Source organism: Camelus ferus, chromosome 17 (assembly GCF_009834535.1).
Source record: "Camelus ferus isolate YT-003-E chromosome 17, BCGSAC_Cfer_1.0, whole genome shotgun sequence".
NCBI lineage: Eukaryota > Metazoa > Chordata > Mammalia > Artiodactyla > Camelidae > Camelus > Camelus ferus.
This window is the reverse complement of record NC_045712.1, coordinates 38,549,390-38,571,784: the sequence shown is the minus strand read 5'-3', so window position 1 is coordinate 38,571,784 and position 22,395 is coordinate 38,549,390. Positions and strand designations below refer to the sequence as shown.

General features: G+C 50.2%; 1 long non-coding RNA gene across 1 annotated transcript; it reads left to right on the top strand.

Annotated features, from left to right (window-relative positions):
• Positions 1–5,720: 5,720 nt before the first annotated feature.
• LOC116657241 lies at positions 5,721–19,274 on the top strand. Its single transcript, XR_004312311.1, has 6 exons — positions 5,721–5,900; positions 5,983–6,062; positions 7,124–7,334; positions 8,638–8,839; positions 9,996–13,091; positions 13,300–19,274. It is a non-coding gene; the product is annotated as an uncharacterized LOC116657241 (long non-coding RNA).
• Positions 19,275–22,395: the final 3,121 nt, after the last annotated feature.

Sequence of the window (22,395 nt, the reverse complement as noted above, 5' to 3'; positions counted from 1 at the left end):
TTCATGACGATGGCTGCCATGTTTATTAAGCCCAAGGAATAAGCCTTTTAATAATCTTGTCTCTCTTGTTCCCCCTAGTGGCCAAGGAGGGTAAGTGTTGTTACTGTCCCCATTTTACAGACGAGGAAGCTGTCAGGTCATCACTGGAAGCTGGTCCCACTGGCCTTTACACTTCCACCCCAGGTCTCCAGGGTGTCTCTGTGGGAGTCCTCCACCCCCATCTGGGCTTCCAGCCACACTGCTCTCCACTTGATGAATACTAGGTGGTCCGACACTCAGAACCAGCCACAAAAGGTGGGCAGGGTCTTTATAGTTAAATATGCTTGGCAGAAGGTAGGGGGAGCATTTTGCTTATGGCCAAGCCTTGCTTAGACATAGTGTCTTGTTCAGTTATAATAACCTGGTTTCCTGTTCTGTGTCCTGCAACTGAAACTTGGGGTAGATGAGTCAGTGGCCAGGGTTATATGGGGTAAGTGATGGCAGTTGTTGCCTTCTGACTGCAGGGTTCCCCTTCAAGAAGCAAGGTCATGCATGATCCCGTATTTCCAGAGCTGCCCACGGTCCTGTTAACAGGGGCTTCAAACTGATGTTTAGAAACGTCTGTCAGCGTTCTGGATGTCCCTGTGATAAACCTTCTCTCCAAGTCCTTCAAGGTAGCCTGAACCTCCCTCGGACTGTCTAAATGAATGTTGGGGACTGGGCGCACTGCCTGGTTCTTCACCTCCTCTGTACTTTGCTAGTCTGAACCCATTCTAGGAGTAAAGAAACTAAAAAGCGTTAACTAGGAAACAAAATTTGCTTCAAAGGAAAATCAGGGATATTGACAAACTATGTCTGACCCCTCCCAACCTGTGATTTTCATCCCGGTTCACAGGCTGCCCCCAGACAAGTCTGCTTTAGGCCCCATCACCTCACCTTTCCCCATCTGCAAAATGGGCACAAAACCATGCCCTATCCCCTGCCTCCCCTTTTAGTACCTGTCGAGGACAAGGGAAATGGAGGTGGGGCATATCTTCATGTGAGAAGACAAGCTTTGCCATTGGGCTTTTCATTTCCCCTATTTCTCTTGAGCTTCCTTTGAGAGCCCACCCCTCACTTCTGCAGAGCCCCCCAGGTCCGCAGCTGTTGGCTCTGGGAGTGAGAGGACAAAGGAATAGCATCAGCTAGGTTGCGAGCTAGGTACTTTGTCTAGAGACCATTGCATCAGCATGCTGCCTGGTTTTTTCAAACGATGTGGAAGAGGGGTGCGGGGAGTTGGGGTGGAGGAGTGCCCCAGCCCTAAAACAGGAAAGCCTTCATCCCCTTGCCACCTGTGCTTAAAAGACCCATAAAAGCATATCACTGGAAGCACTGTATCAAACAAGAGCCAAGAGGCACTTAAGGGTGCTGTGGTAATGCTAGCTGTGCCCTGTCACTTTGTCTTACAAGGTACGCGTGTGCAGAAGAGAATCCGGCAGTGAGGTCCTGGGCTGGCAGACTTCCCCACCTATCGCGTCCACTCACCCCCACCCGCAGCTGTTCAGCCCAGAGTTAAGACAGCAGGTCAGTGATAAAGGTGGACCTTCTTTGGGCCTGAAGAGTCCCCATGAAATTCAGCTGAGCCCCCAGGGTTGCCTTTGCAGAGTCTGAAACTGGAGTTTACTATGAGGGTGACCATTTTCTGGAAATCTCTTGCAAGATGAAGGAGGCTGGGCATCTTGTTTGGTGTCCAGAATAAGGATGGAGAGGCCCCACAGCGCCTCCAGGTCAGTTGGGCTTTTTCCTGGGCCTTGTGACCGGGGTTCTGAGTTGGCTGTAGCCGTGGCCGTGCGCAAGACAGGTGCTGTCTGATTTTGTTCCAGGGTGTTGCTGTTTCCATTTTAGCAATAAGGAAACTGAGGCAGAGTGAGCCGGAGCCTGTGGGCAGCATTACGAGGCTGCTGATTGTAGCGCTGTCAGATGGGATGTCAGCTCAGAGGGTGGGGCTGCATCTTTACATCTGTAAAGACCTCCCCCCTCCCCCGGCATCCACCTCCTCATGGGCAAAGGCGTCCTGGATCTTTTCTGTCCTGGACCGCTTCTCACCATGCTGTCTTTAAATGCTTAAGTTATGATACCTACGGTTTCAGACGTGCTTGACTTTGAGCAAAGTGTCAGGAATATTTGTCTAAATACTCCTCGTTCGATTTTATCAGTAAATAATTACAGAGGAGTTTTTTTTTCAAGATTGTTTCCAAGGAAGCTGCTTGGACCCCTCCGAATTCCACCCTCTGCCTTGGTCCACGCCACTTCCTGCTCTTCTAATATAACCCCTTCCCCAGGCATCCAGACCCCTCCATTTGCAGGAAAGCTGTCCCTGTCCCCAGGGCTCAGAGGCGTCTTTGAGGTGTGGTACGTGGGGCCAGAGTTCTAGAGGAATTCAGTAGCTCCGGCTGACCTGGGTCTCCTTTAGGGGCTAACAGAGGTGGATCCTGAGCTGCTTCAATAATGATGTTCTGTAAGAATCATGGCAGCCTTGAGCCTAGGTCTAGGGTCTGGGGAGTGGCCCCTCCAAGAGGTGACTGCTCCCAGCCCCCAGAAACTGCTTAATAACCACAGAAAATTTGGGACTCCGGATTTGTCCCTGTTTTGCTAGTGATCTCCCTGAAAGAGGGCCGGTGATCTCCTAACAGACGGCGAGTGTGCGGCTGCAGTGGCTCCTGGCGGGTGTGCGGGGCTGTGTGTGACTCCTCCATCCCCAGCAGCTCGTTCCTCGTTATCATTCCCCGAGTATTTTGTGGTGTCTTGGAGGTAACGTGTTCTGCTCAGAAGGAGACCCTCCCTGCGCCACGGCGTTAAACCACGTTGCATTCAAAGGGTTCCTTCCTCCGGATTATATTAGTTGCTGCATTTTTTTTTTAAGGACTGTTTCTTAGGAGAAATCCTGGGGAGAGGAGAATGGATTGGCCTTAGAACCTTGCAGGGGAACTTCCCCAGAGCTCCACGGCCAGGAAGTGCGGGAGGCAACGGGCCTCTCAAATCAGAAAAAGTAGGTCTGCTGAGAGCCAGAGCTGCCCAGTCAGGCCTCTGAGGTCTCGATGCCAATCAGGGATTTCAAACACCACCACCTTTTCTTCCCTGAGAAAGACCGCTGTCAAGTTTCCCCAGTGTACATTTTGACAAGAAAGCGTTTTGTCCTCTGTCGATGGAAATGCCAAGAACAAAGCAGGAAGGCACGGCCAGGGGAACGGGGAGCGGCTCCCCTGACCCAGGTGCTGGAGCCCCGGGTCCCCTCTGTGGCCACCTCTGGCTGGGCCCCCGGGGGTCTCAGATGTGCCCAGAAGGACTCTCCCCGGGGCCGGGGCAGGCGGCAGGAGGGGAGAGGGCAGTAACCCCATGGACGCCGCAGCTCCGGTCCGTGGGTGAGGGGGCTTTGTCTTTGGGGACGCATGGAGACAGGGCTGTCTTGTTCATTTATTAATAGGCGTCTGACACACACCAGGTTAGGAAATAATCCTCCCATTGTTAAAATGGCTTAAGCCTCCTGTTGTCAGTCTGTCTTCCGGGGCTCACAGGGGAGGGGAGGTGCCTTCCCCAAAGAAATCCCTTTTCAGAGAGAAATGCAGATGTGGTACAACGAGCACGTCCCCACAAGAGACTACGTGTGTCTCACACGTGATATCCAGGGTAGCAAGGAAACTTGCTTTTTACCGGATCTCTCAGTGAAGTCACTGCTTAGGTGGTTTTTTATATCGATAGAGGCTTCTGCGGTCTGGGGTGCTTTAAAGGTTGATTCCTGCATTTTGCTTGGTTCCTAAAATAGTAACAAAACAGCATTATTCAAGAAGGGCAGGTTGCTGACAACCCTTTTGGAAGCTCTCAGGGGCTCAAGTCTCAGCTGCCTCTGATGAATGCCTGTGGGACTGTCACCTCCCTGCTGTCGTCCCCCTCCTCCCACACACCCCCTCAACAGACCTAGGAACTGAGATGACCGCCATGAAAGAACAGGGAAAATTCAACAACCCTCAAGCATCTTCACATTCAGTGAAGAATGAGTGAAGCAGAGTCCTGGGAGCCAAGTCAATAACAGGTCTCTTTCAGTTGTGTCAAATTGTCACAGTGCAATCCTTTTGAGTAGAGAAACCCCAGTCCTTTGTGTCCCTCTGACGGGATGTGAGTGCTGAGCACATCCCTAGAACCACCAAAGAGGCAGGAACTAGCCAACTTTGATTTGGCTAAAAAGGAATAGAAAACATACACACACACCTAACTGAGGCACCAGAATCACACAGTAGAGAAGAAATCATGAACTCCCTCCATGATGCTAAGTAGTATTCACTGCAAAAGCAAATTTTCTGACAGTGAATCAACCACAAAAAAAAAAAAAAAAAAAAAGCTTCCTGGAGCGCAGGGCACAGAGCAGACGTTGGGTGCTCATTATTCTGCTCCCAGCCTTTCTTTTCCTCCCACCTCCGCCCCCTAGAAGACTGCACTCAGTACTGCAGTCCACCCCAAGGAGGAGCTTTGCCTCTGAGAGATTAATCATGAGCAGGGGCCCGATTCAGGCAGGATGTATGATTGATCCCACCGCAGGAAAAGCAGTGGGAAGCTCAGGCTGCCTTTTTATCCAGTAAGCAAAGTTCAGAGATGTTTGCATTCTGCTAGGTAAGCAGGGCTCTCTCAAGACCCCAGCTCGATGGGCAGGCAGCCCTCTCAGCAGGAATGCTCGCCAAGGCAACACACAGGTGGGTCTCGGTGAGTTGCCTGAGCCACGGAAGCCAGAGGGTCAGAGATGCTTGTTTTTTGCAAATAGCCGGATTCCATCATGTTTTAATTAGCATGAAGTATTGCAAACCCATTCTAGGCAAGAGCTTGGCAGTTGAAAACCAGATTACGATCTATGTGGTAAACTTGGGATACATGGGGATTTTCTAATCACTGGAGAAATGCTAGAGGCTGGAATTGCCTAATTTTTGCAAAAAAGGAGTCTTGGGGGTTTTTTGTTTTGTTTTGTTTTTTTGCCATATTCCCCCTCAGCAGCCCCCCACAAGAAAAACCCAAGTGCAGGATTTATCAAAAAATGAAAGGAAAGGGAAAATAATGCATTTGGCATGGCTATAATTTGGGACAAATAAATGCTGACGGGAGTTGGTAATTTGGGAAGCCCGCCCTTGACTCAGATGCTCAGCAGAAGAAACAGCATCACGCCAAAAATGTATTTGTAGCCTTGTGGCCAGAGCGCCAGCAGCTCTGGGCTCAAACCCCAGTTTTGCAGCCACTTTTTTTTTTTTAATTGGGGTATAGTTGATTTGCAACGTTGTGTTAGTTTCTGGTGTACAGCATGGTAATTCAATCATACATACATACATTCTTTTTTTTTTTTTTTTCACTGTAGGCCATCACAAGATATTGAATACAGTTCCCTGTGCTACACAGTAGGACCTTGTTGTTTATCTGTTTTATATATAGTAGTTTGTACCTGCTAATCCCAACTTCCTAATTTATCCCTCCCTACTCCCCTTTTCCCCTTTGGTAACCATAAGTTTGTTTTCCATGTCTGTGAGTGTTTGTTTTGTAAATAAGTTCATTCATGTAATTTTTTTAGATGCCACATATAAGGGATATCATATGGTATTTGTCTTTCTCTGTCTGACTTTCTTCACTTAGTATGATCATCTCTAGGTCCAGCCATGTTGCTACAAATGGCATTATTTCATTCTTTTTATGGCTGAGTAGTATTCCAGTGTGCATATGTACCACAGCTTCTTTATCCACTCACCTGCTGATGGACGCTTAGGTTGCGTCCACATCTTGGCTGTTGTAAACAGTGCTTGTGTGAACATGGGGATGCTTGTCTCTCTTCCAAGTCGAGTTTTCTCCAGATACGTGCCCAGGAGTGGGATTGCCGGATCACTGCAGCGACTTTCTACCTGCAAATCTGGGTAAGTTAATTGTCATTTCCAAGCCTCTATTTTCTTGAAGTAGTTGAGTACTTAAATTTCTCCATTTCTTTAACACAAGAAGCTGGTGAAATAATTCTGTCTCACCTCAACTGGAATTCAAGGTCATGAATGTGAAGTGACGAGCCTGATGACGAGGACAAAGTAAGTTCTCAGCTAATAATGGTAGGACTTATTTATTAGACGACCTAGCAGGATCCAGGAGCAGGAGGGGGTGTTCAGTGGCCCGGTTGCCAAGGGAAGCATCCAATACGGCTCTTCCCGGGAGCAAAATCCTCCTCATGTCCAGAGCCAAAATCCCGTCCTGACACATCCCACACGGAGGGTGAGGAATTAAACCTATTCCCCGCCCTCAAGGTTAGCACGAAAATGTCTCATTTCTCGTGCCACAATGCAGATTCAGCTCTGTGCAAACCAGCGGCAGCTTCAGCTCCGTAGATACACACGTACGCTGTCATTTTAAAACCACTCATGAGTCTTAGCAGGGTTCAGACCAAAGACTAATGGCACAGGCTCGTGCAGAAGAGACTATGATGCTGAGGACGTTGGGGTAGGAAATGAACCCGAGTGAACTAGGATTTAACAGCAGTGAGCAAGGCTTCAGATCCTGAGCTTCTGTTGGAAGCCAGACCCTGTGCTCTGTGACCCCATGTCTTTCTCACAAGATCTCCATGGAGACCAGGAGGCAGGTGGGTGGAGGATGGAGAGGGACGCCCTGCTGCCTTGCCAGAGACTCCGTGACCATAATGGCCGTTACTGATGGGGCAGTTACTGCGCTCTTAGCAGCATGCCAGGTCCCACCTCCATGCTAATTCACTTAGTCCTCGCCATAACTCCGCAGTGTAGAACCAAGTCCCACCATTTCTAGCATCGGGATTGTAAGAACCTCAAAGGTTGAGTACTTGGCTCAGAGTCACCTAACCCCAGGCCCTGTGCTTATCCACCTAGAGCACTTTTTCACCCCCACCAGAGCTGCCAGGGGTAACGCAGACAGAGACCAGTGATAGAGAAGCTAGAAAGGGCTCCTCCTAGCCAGATTCCTAGAACTAGCAGGCACGAGCGCAGAGTTTACATCCAGAGGCCTCAGAAGACAGGTGCGTGTGGAATTTGACCGTGCACTTCACGTGTGTACCACAGTAAGCTGCAAAGGACAGAGTTCTGACACATTTCACAGGCTGTGCTGATGTTGGCTTATATTTACCCAGGGCCTGCTCTGTGTGTCAGCACCGTTCTGAGTGATGAGCACGGACTGAGTCCCTGCACCCGCACGGCAGATGCCGTGGTTATGCCCAGTCTACAGGTCACAGAGGTAGAAAGTGGTCCAGCCGGCATTTGAATGTGGGCGAGCCTGGCTGCAAGGCCACGGACTAGAAGAGAAACACACTGTGGGACCCGGAGATGCTTCTCTTCCCCCTGGTAGGTGGATACCTGGCAAAGGTGTTTTGCAGGAGGGGATGTACCTCTTCCAAGAATTCACGTTAGTGATTCCACTGAACCCTGAAGTGGTCGGCACCAAAGATAACGGGTGATACACATGCCCTCCACTCAGTCGTCTTCAAGCCCCAGGGAAAAGCAATCTTGAGCAGATTTTCCTCTTTTAACCCCTTCCATTTAGCATATTCAGCGGAGGGCTGGATGAGGCTTCTGGAAAGAGTTTGGAGGCCCACTGAGAGCCTTGACATCCCTGTCCGCGTAACATTGGCATTGGCAGCTGTCCAAACACGGTGGTTGACTTTCAGACCATTTAATTGAAACCATGTTTTAAAAAATATTTTTCTTCAAAAGGGAAGGGGTGGGTGCCCACCGTAGGAGAAAGATCTTGGCAAAAAAAGGTTCTGTGCACGGATTCCACCATTGGATTGACCAGACAGGGCCTCAAAGCTGATACAACAGGATTAGCACAATGGCATTGTTGGACATAGGCACAGCGTGACATGTGCTACAGCGAAGGCATTTGGCAGGATTAACCTGCCAGGGATAAAGATGTAGCAGACAAGGGGCTGAATTAATGGACTGGCATGACTGAAGCGGGGAAATCTATTTGCACGCGATATTAACTGTGCTAATAAACTCCGGGCTGGGCTGGGCAGGGCAGGCCCGGCCGTCCTCTGTGAACCAGGAGTTTGTATTTTAAAGCCCACTTGGAAGACACCAGCCAAGGTAGACTAAAGCAAGCAGACACCACAGACTGCCTTCAGGCTTCAGTTTGCCACGTCCTAGAGTAGCCGCGCTTTTAAATACCTGGAGCAGCCTGTGTGCACGCAGACCCCGCAGAGGGATCCTAATCCTGTGGCGTTTCGGTGCCGGTGGGTTCTCCATGTAGCGGGTTATTGTCCAGAGCAAACAATGAAGAAACATAAGGACAACGCAGTTTAGAAAACACCTACTTGGAATGGGTGGTCTTGCCGGACTGGTGTATTCTGAATCCCTGGAAGTCAGGGCAAGACCAGGCTGAGCAAGCAAGACCACCCAGGACAGAAGATCTCAGGAGGTGCTCCTGGGTCCCGCTTATACAAGAGCGGGTTCAGTATCAGTGAGTGTGCCTTGTGCTCCGCCCCCTGGTCCTGCTGCAAGGGGCCTTGGGCACAATGTAAGATACAGCCGTTCAGAACGCAGGGGCACTGAAATACACTAACACAGTGGCTAATGCACAGGTGAGGGTTGGGGAGGCTGGGCAGGTGAGAGGGGAGGGAGCCAATAAGATGGAGTTATCCTCCAGGTTACTGCAGGTGGGGCTTCTGCCACCCCACGTCGGGCGAGAGAGCAGGTGTCTGTCGCTGCTGAGGGATGTTAAGTCCCTGGCACCCAGCCAGCCTGAATGCGGACTGAATACACTCCCGCTCCCATCCCAAGGAAACCACCAAGCCGAGGGTCCCCTGCGAATGGAAACAGTGGTGCCGGGTACCAGCAGCGCCTGCCGCGTGAGTGAGACTTCATTTTCCTCCTGCCCGACTCCCACTGCTCCAAGGCTCATTTGACGTGTCCATTTTTAACACAGCCCTAGATTTAGAGCCACTGTCCCCAAATCTAGTTTATCAGAATCCCTGAGGGGGGATCGTGGTGGGTGGAGCCCTGCATCCCTAGCCAGGGTGGGGGGATGTCTGCGTTGACCCATGGTCAGCGTGGGAAGTGGCTGATGAGAAACATACCCTTTTTCTGTTGCCGTCATCTCTTTCCAGAAGCAACAGGCAGGAAAACGGTTTGTTGATTTGAGATCGCTGGTGTTACAGAGCTTAGATAAATGTCACATCCTTTGGATTGCCTTCACCAAGTGATCATTATGTGAGTTTGGGGGGAAAAAAAAAAAAAAGATTAGCTGGCTTGACCCTGCCAAGCAAATAGTGAAGAATTCACATAAGGCCGAAGTGCGAAATAAAGAGATAAAAGGCTTTGGTGAAAATTGGTGCAGAATTTTGGAACATGAGAAATCTTAATATTCTCACCAAATGCCTCTAGGGTAGCTGAGGTCCCCAGGGAGGCAGCAGCAGGTAAAAAGGCCCTGAGGTGGCAGGGAACCAGGTCGTTCCAGCAGGGCCACTCCTCGTGGCTCAGCGACACAAGAGCCTCCGGCCCTGGGGCATGTGGGGGCTGGAGTCCAGCCCAAGGCCACCCACCAGGTCACATGCCCTGTTTTAGGGCTGCATCTGCAGCCTTGAGTTCACAAAAGGCTTCATCCACAGGAAAGGCCAGGGTTTTTTACATTGTAGAAGGCGCCATATGGTCTAGTCTGTGTTTCGAGATCTGAAAGAAAGAAAAAAAGTGCAACTAAATTCACAAAAAGGGGGAGGTGGGGCTGGACCACCAGGACCCATGTGCTTTGGCAGGGAATTTGGGAGGGGAAGGGAACAAAGGTTGAGGCAGGAGAGTGGCATGCTCTGAGTCACGTTTGAGACGGACAGCTCAGGCTGCAGCATGAAGAATGACTCAGAGGGACAGGTCAGACGCATAGAGCATCGTCCAGGTGAGAGGTGGGGAGTGCGTGCCGGTCCAGTGGCAAAGTACCAGCTATTCTGCTGAGTCAGGGGACGCTAAGGACAAATTTGTATTGTTTTCTGTCTTCACCCCTCACCTTTGCAGGACTTTGTTAACTGATCGACAGCACAGCCGCGGGGCAGGTCCTGGGGTTCCAGCTGCTGTGCAGTACTCAACTGCCAGGTGACTCCCTGACGCCCTCTGTCCCTGAGACCACCGTCTCCTAAGACAGACTGAAAAGTGATGGAAAGACATTGAAAGGTACAAGGGTCATAGACATGGGCCAAGAGCTCAGGCCGAGCAGGGGACCAGGAGGACCTTCTTGGCGGCTGAGTCTGGAACCTGCCGGCAGGAGCAGGAGTGCGCTGGGTGGTAGCAGGCAGGGCCTTCACATCCACAAAAGCAGGCACACGTGGTGTCCTGGTGGGACTCCTGCTCCATATGGGAGGAGGGGCAGGCCGGGAAGTGAGGAGCCATAGGATCGGGGGCTCTATCGTGGGCATGATGGGGAGCCTTGGAGAGATGAACCAAATCGGTCTGCCCCTCTGGAGGAATCCCTCTGATTTCCCTGTGCATCAGGGCACCATTAGCCTAGAGTCAGGGAAATGGTTAGGAGGTCTGGCTGTCAGATAATGATGTAAAATTACTCATTACAGAACAGCCCTGTGTGTGTCCTTGAGATACTTGGTGCTATTTTGATTTTTTTTTTCCCCTTTTCTAAATTCTTAGAAGAGTAGTTAGACCACCAGAGTCTTAGTTTACATCATTCATTCACCCAACTGGTATGCATCAAGCATCCCCCACGTGGCCAGTGCGGGGAACCTGCTGGGCAGGTTAGAGTTGAGTGGAGGAAGTTTCACCCACACTGCATGGTGGATGCCTTAAAGGAAGAGGACTGGACACCTGGACAGCACGTTACAGAGGAGTCGGGTCAGACTCCTGCGTGTCCAGAAAGTCATCCTGGAATTGAAATCTGAAGGAGAAGTTGGTATTAAACTATGCAAAACGGGGAGTGAGGCATTCCAGGCGGCGGAAGCAGCTTGTGCAAAGGCCCTGGGGAGGGGGGGGGAGACAGGGCATATTTGAGAATTTAGAAAAGCAGAGACAGCAAGAGGTTAATCAGTGAGGGATGAGAGGAAAGAAAGCAGCCAGGCCACGCCCTTGCACGATGCCAACTCCCTGCAAATATTTGAAATTAAAACATGAAGAGCACTTGCCCTTTTGAGAGGATCACCTCTTGATCTCTCTTTGATCCCATGGGCCCTGGTGGGTTCTAGGCAAGAAGAGTTGGCTGTGGATGGGTCTGTGTGTGGCCCCAGCTTGTCACCCATTCCCTGCGTCACCTTTTATCCCTCACAGGCAGGGAGGGATGCCAGTCCCTGGGTTCGTGGTGTTGTCAGGTTTTACCTGGTACCAATATGAGCTTCCCATGTGAAAAGTAAGTGCTTTGCTGAAGGTGCCGGCCACTCAGCAGTAGCAGTTCACTGTCCCCCTGCTTTATTTTACCTGAATTAAGGACCTAATCCCAGTTTCCAGAACTTGCGTGTCAGCCCTTAAGATAGTCCCCAGAAATGTCAGCCTCACAGGAAAGAAGAATCTCGAGGTCTCTCTACCTGATGCTCGGAAAGCCAGCCACGTAACTCAGCACCAGCACTCATCGGATACACACCAATATCAAAAGCATGTAATGTCGGCAAAGTTTTCCAATCGTATTATTACCCTGTTTTGCAGATACTGAAAGTGAGGCCCAGGAGGTGCAGTAACTCGTCCTGGGAACACAGGAAGTCACACCTGTTTTCAAAGTCCCAGGGCTCAACCATGGTGCCACCGAGCCACCCACTAGTCTATACTACGTTCAAGGGAGCAGACCTCCATCCTCCAGTGCTGGGGGCCCCAGAGAAGTCTATTCTGGGCCCTTCCTCAGCAGATGAGGAATCCGAATAAGGGAAAGGCAGTGATGGGCACTGTTTTCACATCCACCCAGGGAAGTTGGAGGCTGAGCTGAAGCCAGCTGCCCTGTCCACCCCGGCTCTGATAAATGATGACCGTCACAGGGTGTGACGAAGATTCAAAGAATGAGAGCCTAGAAAGTGCCTAGAACAGCAGGGGGCCTGGATGTCCACCTCCTGCCATCCCAAGTGAGCTGTGAAGCTGGTCCACATCCTGCCTGGGTAGAGAAGTACGTGGCAGAAACCTTCAGTGCGGCCAAGCTGTGGCCCACTGTGGCCCGATGTCCTGGCAGGGATTCTTTGATTGTAGACATGCGAATCCAGACACTTCTGAACCCCAAAGCCACAGTGATTTCCGTGGCCTGGCCAGGACTGATGAACTGCTCCAGGTTCTCCCCCTCCGCCCCTGACTCCAGCAAGAACCTGGGCAGGACCCGTGTCACATCCCGTCCTAGGAACTGGCCCACTTTGCAGCCTCAGGACAAAACAGGTTCCAGGCTAGGTAGCAGAAAGTGAAAAATGCAGTTTTTCTTGGTTGGGTAACTAAGAACCATGCAGCGGGCAGGAGCCATTTAGGGCCCCAGAGCTGTTCATTTAAAGGTGTTTCACCTGGAAATAGGGATTAAACTTCAAATGTTATTTTCAGGTCACTTTATGTGACATAATTTTATGATGGTGATAAGATCCAGGGAGCTACCAAAAAGAAAAGTTCCAAAGTTATTTTACTGCTGAATTTCTCTAGTCGAGATGTTTAATACCTCCCTGCTGAATCTGGGACAGGGAGAGCCCTGGAGGTCAGCTGCGGACTGCGGGGCCAGGCAGTGATGGGCACTGTTTTCACGAGGACCACCTGATTCCTCGGCTTTAGTTGGTCTGCATGACTGCCCCGAACCCTCAGTGTTAGCCTTTGTGTTTGGAAAGTGCTTTTTACCCTCTGGAGGACATACTCCATCCTTAGAAGATCCATTCTCACCTTGGTTGTTTTAGTAGATGTGGGAGCTACTCCACGTGGCCTTTGAAATCTGGGGACCCTGGACAGGCAGACAAATCGAGAGGGGGCAGTCGTGGCAGTGTTATGACTCAGAACCCGAGGTAAGAACGCTCTCTGGTTTTTAGGTTTGGCAACAGAGGAATGGGAAGCCCTGCGTTCCTCCCGTACAAGGATCAAGATGCTAACTGGAGGAAAAAACTTGACTCCGCACATTACCTTAAAAATATTTGGTTACTGTCACACCTCCTCTGGCAGAGATAGGTAAGCTGTGGAGTGATGTCTCCCTTTGAGGCTGTTGAAGGCATAGACCGTCCCCCTTCCCAGAGGAGCACCAGTGCTCAGATGAGCCCAGGGCTTCCAGGAGCCTCTGATACCCACTCATGACCCCAGGAGATAGGAGGGTTGGCAAAGGACACCACCAAGAAAAGCCTCTAACCCACCGCTGCTCTGTCCCCTGTGCACACTCCAGGGGCAGCACGGAGGAGGTGACCCCACGACCCTCAGCAACGCCGAGTCCTCCCCCGCATGGTGCGGTGGGGCAGCTGGTGTTGTGAATCAGGCCGTTGCCCATCAGAGAACGGCTACTTCACAACACCAGGGTCACACCCCACCACAGGCAGCGCTCTGGGCACCGGCCCCCATCACACCTCTTCCGCGGCCGTCGGTCATCAGCGCCGGGTCCCGCAGGCCCGGCGTGCGGCTCTCTGGTTCACCCTGCCTGCTCTGCAGACACCACTGCCGACACAGCCGCCTTGTGGCGGTGTCTCCCCCAGCCCAGACAGCTCCACTTTTAAAAGAAGACACTTCTCACAGCATGAGCTTCTGCAGAGAGAATGGAGCTCCCGGCTTCCCAGGGTGAGAGTGGGGTTGCGGGCCCCGAGAAGGGTTCCACGCCACGAAACTGACTAAACTGAACTCTTCCTCCCAGATGCTCGGAATGCACAGCGGCGAACAGGGCCTGGATCTTGACACGTGGTGGTGAGAGCTGGGAATAGAGCCCAGTGGAGGGAAGGGAGGACCTAGTGACAGGACGGGGGACACTCTTGGGAGAAAGGAAGGCCTTTTGTGGCCACGTAGACAGAGGACAGTGTGGTCCATGCTGGCAGCGTCAGCATGCAGGAAAGGTGGCCTCCCACCCTCCTCCGCACGCCTGCGGCCTCCCAGTCCTGGGGGTGACACCTGTGCTCAGGGACTGGCTGTTAAGAGGCTCTCCAGGGGAGGCTTCAGATGTGTGACCACCTCCTTTTTGCTCTCCCCACATCCTGTCCAGCTTCCATTCCAACCCCATCTCTTCTTTTCCAAATGCACGCTTACATCGTGTGAATCGCTCCACCCCCTTAAAAGAGTTGGCCTCACCCAGACTGCACTGGGACCCCAAGTGGCACGCATGCCCCAGCCACCTCTCAGTCCACACCATTCCTCCCTCTGACACACCTGCCCCAAGACCCCTCTCCAGGTGCTCACACCTTCCCCAGGACTGGTCCTCACTGTCCTCCAGATTTCAGCCAGCGCTGAATCACTGACTCCCCAAAACCCAGAAAGCCAAGCCAGGTAAGGTAACTGATTAGAGCATTTCTCTCATTCTGTCATCCTGCCTTCACTGGTGGGCATCTTCGCTGAATGTGTGTTTTCCCCACTGGCCGGATGGATGCTCTCTGAGGGCAGGGACCTCCAGCCGAGCTAGGTCTCTGGCATTTAGCAGCTCAGTAATGTATTTGTTCATAGCCTGAGCCGTGAGTGTCCTCCCAGGTCAAATTCTCTCTTGCCCATCGGAGCCCTGGATCTCTGATTCTGACAGTGATTCTAGTAACAGCCACAGGCACTACTCTGAGCCCTTTGAGTCGTTGTTGACCCAAGGCCTCAATTTCCTCCTAACAGCAGGTCGTGTAAGCGCCCTATTAGGTAAGTCACAGGACCACACCATCCATCATGTTGCTAATTGGCTACACTGCTCCTCTAACCCAGGCAGTCTGGCTTCTGGGCCACTGCTCTGTGCTGTTGAGGGGCCAGATGGAGGGGACAAAGCTGGATATGGAGGTCCCCACCATTCCTCAGAAGCCGCCCCTCGAGTTTCTGAAACCTGGCGGACCAGGCATTCTTTCTCCCTGTCTGTGTCTTTCTAAGAGGTTAGATTCTCACCTTGTTTAAAGCACTTCATCATGGAACCTGATTAAAAACCTAATGAAATATAAAATAGGGTCACGTCCAGAGAGAGAACTGTTTCAGAACCAGGGGAAGCGTGACTTCATTTCCTGGTTAAGCTGGTGAATTCATTCCAGGTTTGCACAGTTACCTTCAGGGGTCAGAGCTTCTGCAAAAAGCTGGGTTTAGAAAGGACACTTCCCGAGCAAATACCTAGTATCAAATAGAGCAGTGGTTCTCGAAGTTGGGTCCCTGGACCAGCAACAGCATCACTTGGGAACTTGTTCGACATGCATGTGCTCTGGGTCCTCACGGCCCTGCAGCATCAGAAACCCTGGGGGGAGGTCCGGCAGTCTGGCGGAAGCTTTCTGATGTGCTCTCCTCACCTGCTTTGGGGAGGGGGTAGGTTTTCTTGTTTTACTTCGCCTGTAGTCATCACCAGACACTGTCCTTAGGCCCCCCAGAGGGTCTTTTGTGTTCCTTTTATATAAGCCACAGCCAAGGACATTTTCAGCACCATGCACCTGCTTCTGGTGCTGAAGGAAGGCTCCTTTTTAATATATGTATAATATGTGTAATGTATATAATGTTATATGTATATATTATGTATATATGTATTGTATATTTATTAATGTACTATGTACATGTATTACATATATATAGTATATATAATAATTTGAGGGCTTCGGCTCATTGTGCTGCTACAGAGCCAGAGTTCCACATATGACATCTTACCTCCTACAGCGAGGCTGTGGGGAAAGCTGTGTACACCCTCTGCTGAAATTTCAGGAAGATTTCATGGGCCTCACGGGTAGAGTTGAAGCAGAAGGTTTCCACCGTGGTGTCAGTTTTTTATGGATTTTTAACTGAAATATAGCAATTTACAATGTTGTGTTAGTTTCAGGTGTACAGCAAAGTGATTCAGATATATATATATATTTATATTCCTTTTCAGATGCTGTTCCATTATTTTTGATGGATTTTTAAAGAGAGGAGGGGCAGTAAAAATCCACCCCACCATTCTGTCTGTTCCCTAAAAACAACTCAAAGAACCTCACCCAGATCATGGTGAAAGTTTGAAATTGCCGTTTTCAAAGGCGTGGCGGTGTAAACAGTTTCTTGTCTGTAGCACAAGGAACTGTATTCAGTATCTCGTAGTAACCTACAGTGAAGACGAACGTAGGTACGTACACGTATTACTGAAACGTTATGCTGTATACCAGAAATTGACACACTGTGAACTGACTATACTACAGAAAGAAAATTATTTTAAATTTAAAAATTAAGAAAAATAAAAGGCATAGGAGGAAAGAGTTTCAGTAGAAAAATGGATCAAAGTAAATAAGCAGTAGCACCTCACTTGGATATTCCCTCCAGCCCCCGGCACGCTGGTAGAGTTTGCGGGACCTGGGCCACTGGTCCTCACTTCCGGTGGGTGGCACAGGGACCGGAAGCGGGGAGACCCAGGGCTGAGGCCCAGCAGAAGGTGAACGTTGGGAGCAGCCTCAGGTCTGGGAAGCTCTGCGTCATGTTAGCAGAGCAGGCGGGAACCTGCCAGCAGCCCATCAGTCACCGCTCAGGTAACGGAACCTGGGCAGGGGGAACTGAGGGGAGCAGAGAGGTTACTGTCATGGCTGCAAGAGATACCTGTGACTCTGGGGATGCCTCCCCCAGCCTTGTCCCATTACAACTTCGTTTTGCAGTTGAGGAAGCGGCGGCCCAGGAAGGTCAAGCAACCTGCCTTCAGGCACACAGCCTGGCCCTCAATTTCCAGAGCTCAGAGAATGACCCCATGGCCCTGCTGGTGTTTACTACTACATGCTGGCACTTGGCCAGTCTCAGCTCAGAGCAGCCCTGGGAGGGGAAGCAATGTCATCATTTCCATTTCTCAGGTGAACAACAGGCTCAGAAAAGGCAAGCTTGCTCCAGGTTCATAGCTGGTAGGTGGGCTGCCAGGCTCCCAAATGTCTGCCTCCAACCCCACTTAAGGGCTTCATCCCCTCCCTCCTTCCCGGGCAGCGCCCCCATCACCTGCCAGCAGCCTCCTCCTGTGTAACTGATTTTCCTTCAAGATTTTCTGCCTGTCTTCTGCTTTAAACACTGGAGCTTGGGGAAAGAAAGCACTGGAAGTGGTGGTGGGGCCATGTGCCCTCCTGGAGTGACCCTCCAGGGCTGTTCCATCGGGGCCTGACACAAGTGGAGGAGGGTGTGTGTGCATTTGACTTTGCACTTTTCTTCTTGTACGTTGCCTACAGGAATGCCCTGAAGGTTCAGAGCCACAAAACAAACAACGAGGAAACACACACTATTCAAGGATCAAACTATTCAAACATCAGAAGGATGACAGATGGACAGGATAGCCTGTGAAAGTCCCTGCCTCTTCTATCTCCAGAGAAAACCACTTTTTTTTTTAAACAATTGGAATAATTTTTGATAGCAAAAGCTATACACATTTAGCTACATCAGAACAAATGGAAAGAAAATAAATGTTTCATTGCTCAGGCTTTCTTGGCAGAGGCAGGGTCTGAGACCACACCCATCAATCCACTGTGTGGATTACCGGCGCTCCCCACCATTGACACGCTTGATTTTTGACTTAGAATAAATGGAACAGGCAAGGGCTGACCTGCAGTCCTTTTGAAACACAAGTCAGATCACAGAGCTCAATCTCTATTGCCCACGGCCACGCAGGATCCACCCTCCCTCCCCGCAGCCATTCCCCAAGGCCTTCACACCCTGTCCCCTGCAGAGGCTTCTTTCCGCCAGGTGACTGCTTGACTCCCCGACCAGTGAGAGCCTTCCCGCCCCTCCCCCTTCCTGCTGACAGCCTGCTGGGACCCACAGCACGACCCCTTCCTCCCATCTCTGCCTCGTCCCCTTGGGCACCCATCACCTTCAGACTCCTACAGGGTTTACTTGTGATCTGGGCTCCTCCCTCCAGACCACAAGCACCCCCAGTGTAGGCACTATTGTTGACTCTGATCATTTGCTGTATCCCCACCCAGCACAGCGCTCAGCATCCAGTAGGTGTTCAATAGAAGGTGGCTGAAAGAGAGACCGAGGGATCCATCTTTGCCAAGGAAAGCAAAGGAGGAAACAGCCCCTACTCTAACGAGCCTCAGCTTCGCCACCCAACCTTGCATCAGGGTCACAGAGCAGGACCCTGTGGGGCCTTCGGGGATAGACCCCTCCCATATCTCCTCCCTGAATAATAGTATCTCATGCATATTTCCTGAGTTTTTCAGATGCTAAAAACCACCAAAGGGAAGAAATTAACTACTTGATGACCATGAGCACTTAGCCCCCAGACTTTCTAGGGCTTAAGGATTCATAATGTTTACAGCTACATTATCTCAACATCAACCAGAGAACTGGCACAGCTGATCACACACCAGGTTTGTCCCTCCCCCAGTTGGCCTTTAACAGTGCTTTGCCGAAACCCTTCAGAGAGTTTAGGGGGTTTTGGGGGACCTGAACTGCTCATTCTCCTTGCTCAGCCCTGCAGTAAACCTTTTTCTGCTCCAAACTCTGACATTTCAGTTTGTTTGGCCTCAAGGTGTGTTGGGCACATGACCTTGCATTCAGTAACACCTGCACTGTTCTGGTGGGTGGCCCTGAAAATGTGTCACACATGTCACTCACCTGTGCAAAGTTGAAAGTTCATCAAATATGGACAGTAAAGCCCACAGTTGAGGGCCCTTGCCACAGGGAAGCCCTTCCATGGGGCACTGTGACCAGAGGCCATCAGAGACAAGCCCAGGAATTTTGGAGGCATCTCGCTGAGCTTAAGGACACAGAAACAGCTTCTAGGCTGCCTTCCCTGGGCTCCAGACCAGGTCAGGCTCCCCCATTACTCACATGACACACTGTACTTCAAAATAGTCAAAATTAAGCAAAGAATTAACTACAACTTTGCAATATCCTATTTCTCCAACAAGCAGTAAGCTTCAGAAACAGGACCCTGGTGCAGGCATTATGGAAAACAGTATGGAGATTCCTCAAAAGACTCAAAATAGACTTACCATGTGAGCCAGCAGTCCCACTCCTGGGCATATATCCAGAGGGAACTCTAATTTGAAAAAATACATGCTCCCCAATGTTCATAGCAGCATGTTTAAAATAACCAAGACAGAGAAACAGCCTGAATGTCCATCAACAGATCACTGGATAATGAAGCTGCGCTAATATTTATATAATGGAATACTACTCAGCCATAAAAATTAATAAAATAATGCCACTTGCAGCAACATGGATGGACCTGGAAAGTGTTATTCCAAGTGAAGTGAGCCAGAAAGAGAAAGAAAAATACCGTATGATAACACTTATATGTGGAATCTTAAAAAAAAAAAAAACAAAAAGACAAACTTATTTACAAAACAGAAAGACTCACAGGCATAGAAAACAAACTTAGGGTTACCAGGGGAAGAAGGGGGTGGGAAAGGATAAATTGGGAGTGCAAGATTTGCAGATACTAATACATATAAAATAGATAAACAACAAGTTTGTACTGTATAGCACAGAACTATGTTCAATATCTTATAAATCATGGTGAAAAATATGAAAGTGAATGTATGTACGTTCATGTGTGACTGAAGCCCTGTGCTGTACACCAGAAATTGACACACTGTAAACTGACTGCTTCAATAAAAATATATATACCAAGAGAAAAAATAAAAAACACAGGGCCAAGGTCTGTTTTGCTCTTTGCCCACCCCGTCCCTGCCCAGCACCTGGCACAGTGCCCAGCACATGGAAGGTGTTTTAGAGGACAGCTGATCCACTTTCTCATGCCGTGCCCTACTCTATTCTGACACGTGGGGATGCTGACTGCATCTCCTATCCTACAAAAGACATTCAGTTCCCAGAGCCACCAAACAAATTCAGAGACTTACGCCAAATAGATGGCACCACCAGCTTAGGGAGCAATCATCTTGGTAAAGATGCCCCTGTTTCTCTCCATGGAGTCAGTGAGGAGAGGTAGGAGTGATCTAGGGCCTAAAGGGTCTAAACTTTGTTACTTGCAGCCAAAAGTATTCATAACCAATCTAACAAGAACTGTTAGAGCAGAATTATCACTCATACCAGGAAGCCTGGGAGGTGAGGCATCCAGGGCTAATGAAATGATTCAAGGCTGCCATCAAAAGCTCACCACCCTTATCACCTCATGGCCACAAGAGGGCTGCTGCTGTTCAAGGCATCACCTCCACCTTCCATGAAGAGGAAAGGGGAAGTGGCGGCACCAGTAATATCCCCTTCTTTCATCAGGCAACAGCCTTCCCCAGAAACCTCCACCTCCACTCAGCTGACTTCTACTTAGATCTCACTGGCCAGAACTCCATCACCTGGCCACCCTAGCAGTCAGGGACACAAGAAAGATGAGAAGTGAACAATGAAGCGTGGAAAAGCTAAAGCAGCAAGGGAGGACTGAGTCAGTAATAGCTGTAGAGTTAGCCAGCCAGTGGGTCTCTGCCAAAACTATGTAAATTATTTTTTAATATAACTTTTTGTAGATTTTCTTATTATAAAAGCAGCAAATATACATTGTTACTTTAGAAAACAAAGACTTAAAAGTCTCTACAGTCCCATCACACAGAAATAACCACTGTTTATTCCTGGCTCATTATCCTTCCAGATCTTTATATTTTTTAACATGGATGAAATCAAACTATGGCTTGTTCTGTAATTAGCCTTTTCGTTTGATTTGATGAAAAATCTTTCCAAGTCATTAAATGTTTCTTTGCAGAATCATATTTTCTGTCTGTGTGTTCCATTGAATAAGTTACCATGACTGGTTCTTGTGGTCCCTTGGTGTTGGGCATTTTGGTATTTATCCAAATAAAATGAGAAACCAATGCTAGTGACTCCCCTTGGAGCTAAAATTTGGTCCCGCAGTCCCCCTTCTAGGAATGTGTCATAAGGGAGTCATCTTGGATGTGCACATTTTTAGAGCTTGGAAATACTCTGTCAAATCGCCTTCCCAGCTGGATTATTCCGATGTATAATCCTTTCAGCAGGTACCGGTGCCCATTTCCCCACCCCCCCAGATGTTCACCAACCCTAGGGGGAAAAAAAAAGATGGACCAGGAGAGCAGGAATGGTAGCCTAACCCAGCCCACTCAGTTCCCAAATGAGACTCGGGAGGCAGCAACAGGTGCCAGGGCTTCTCAAGGAGCCTGGGCCAAGGCCAGGGGACTTCAGGCCATGGGTGTGGGCGGTCCTCAGTCTGGGAGTCACCCTGGGCAGACAGATTTGCTTCTGACCCAGCACTGCCTTGCCAAACTCAAGCTGTGGGACCCTAAGCTTCACACTCCCCTGTCTCTGGGACCAGTAAAACGAGGCAGTATGGCCCAGATCCAGGTCCTCTCACTAACCATTCCTGCCTCTTGTGAACTGAATTGTGCCCCCCTAAAATTCCTAAAATTCAAATATTAAACCCCCAACCCCCAGTGCCTTAGGAGGTGACCATATTTGGAGGCAGGACCTTTAGGGAGGTAATTAAGGTTAAATGAGATCATAAGGAGGGGACCCTAATCAGATTGGACTGGTGTCCTAAGAAGAGACACCAGGAAGGCGCACACACAGAGAAAGACCATGTTGAGGACACAGCAAGGCGACAGCTGTCCACAAGCCAAGGAAAGTGGCCTCAGAGGAAACCGAACCTGTCGTCACCTCAATGATCCTGGACTTCCAGCCTCCAGAACCATAAAGGAAACAACTTCTGTCATTCAAGGCACCCAGTCTGTGGTATTTCATTATGGCAGCTTGAACTGACCTATAAGTTGCTGCAACAGGTGCAGGGATCACGGCTGCTTCTCCTGCATCAGGAGCTAAAAGACTCAGATACCCTGAAATTGGAGGCAGGTCATTTCCACAAGCCTTGAGGAGTCGGTGTGGTGGAGGCTGTCGATACTCCCCCGTTATCTGGGCTGCCTGTGATTCCCCGTGGCTGTGACGGGCGGGGCCCTGCATGCTGACCGCGTCCCCTCTCAAGCCACTCCCCTGAGGCTTTTCCTGGTACCACTTGGAGCCACAGGGCCCTTGTGCAGACCACATCCTCCAGGAAATGCCAGGAAGCCAGTGCCCCTGGGGCTCCTTCCACCAATGAAGAATGGAAGTCAGAATTGTCCCTACAGCCTGCACGGCTCCTCAGAGAGTCCCCAGCAGGTACAAGCCCCACTTGCCATGTTGACCCAGTCAATGATGCCCCTTTATTGGCTCCTACTCCTCCCCGCTCTGTAACCTGCCTCCTCAAAGCCTGCTTCCTGGCATCTCCTCTCTGTTAAACTACTTTTCTCAGCATCTGCCTTTGAGGGAAACCAAACAAGGGCACATGGGAAAGAGCTGTATTTTGAACCCAGGACAGACCCAGGTGCACATATAGTTGTCCCGCAGGATCTGACATCCACTGGAGATTAGTTCCAGG